Genomic DNA, 1,089 nt, shown 5'->3' with positions numbered 1-1,089 from the left:
CTGGACTGCAGTGGTGTGATCTTGGCCCCCTGCAACCTCTCTCTTCCGAGTTCAAGCAATTCTGCCTCAGCCTCCTGAGTAGCAGGGAATATAGGCCATCAGGCCTAGCTAATTTTTGTATTTTTACTAGAGATAGGGTTTCAGCATGTTGTCCAGGCTGGTCTTGAACTCCTGACCTCATGATCCACCTGCCTGGGCCTCCCAAAGTGCTGGGATTACAGGCGTGAGCCACTGTGCCTGGCCCGCTTTGTTTCACTTCTTAGCTATCATCTGAAATCCATTGTTGTTTGTGTGTTTGTTTTTGGTTTTGTCTACCACCTCCACTACAACATAAATTTCATAACCCCCTTTATCATCCTATTCCTTGCTATATCCCAGAATTGAGGACAGTGACGGGCACATGGTAGATATCCAATTAATATTTGTTGAATGTGTGAATTGGAGAGTGCATAGTAGGGGCGCCTAACATCCAGTCAGGGGTGTCAGAAAAATGGTTCTGATGACAGTAGTACTAAGGCTGAGGCTTTAGTACAAGACAGGCTTTTTTACAAGACAGTGGGAAGAAGAAAGGGTTCAAGGCAGAGGGGACAGAAGTGGCAAGACGGAGTGTAGCGTGTTGGAGGAGGTGATTCAAGCATGGGGGTAGTGGAGAGGTGGTTCATGCCTGTAATCCCAGCACTTTGGGAGGCCAAGGGGGGCAGATTGCTTGAGTCAAGGAATTTGAGACCAGCATGGGCAACCCCATGTCTACCAAAAACAAATTTTGTAAAGACAGAGTCTTCCTGTGTTGGTCAGGCTGGTCTTGAACTGCTGGTCTCAAGGGATCCTCTCGCCTCAGCTTCTTAAAATGATGGGGTTGGCCGGGCGCAGTGGCTCATGCCTGTAATCCTAGCACTTTGGGAGGCCAAGGCGAGTGGATCACCTGAGGTCAAGAGTTCGAGACCAGCCTGGCCAACATGGTGAAACCTCATCTTTATTAAAAATACAAAAATTGGCCGGGCGCGGTGGCTCACGCCTGTAATCCCAGCACTTTGGGAGGCCGAGGCGGGTGGATCACGGGGTCAAGAGATCGAGACCATCCTGGTCAAC

Source organism: Cebus imitator, unplaced genomic scaffold (genome assembly GCF_001604975.1).
Source record: "Cebus imitator isolate Cc_AM_T3 unplaced genomic scaffold, Cebus_imitator-1.0 Scaffold776, whole genome shotgun sequence".
Lineage (NCBI taxonomy): Eukaryota > Metazoa > Chordata > Mammalia > Primates > Cebidae > Cebus > Cebus imitator.
The sequence above is the reverse complement of the archived record's forward strand: the minus strand, read 5'-3'. Positions refer to the sequence as shown.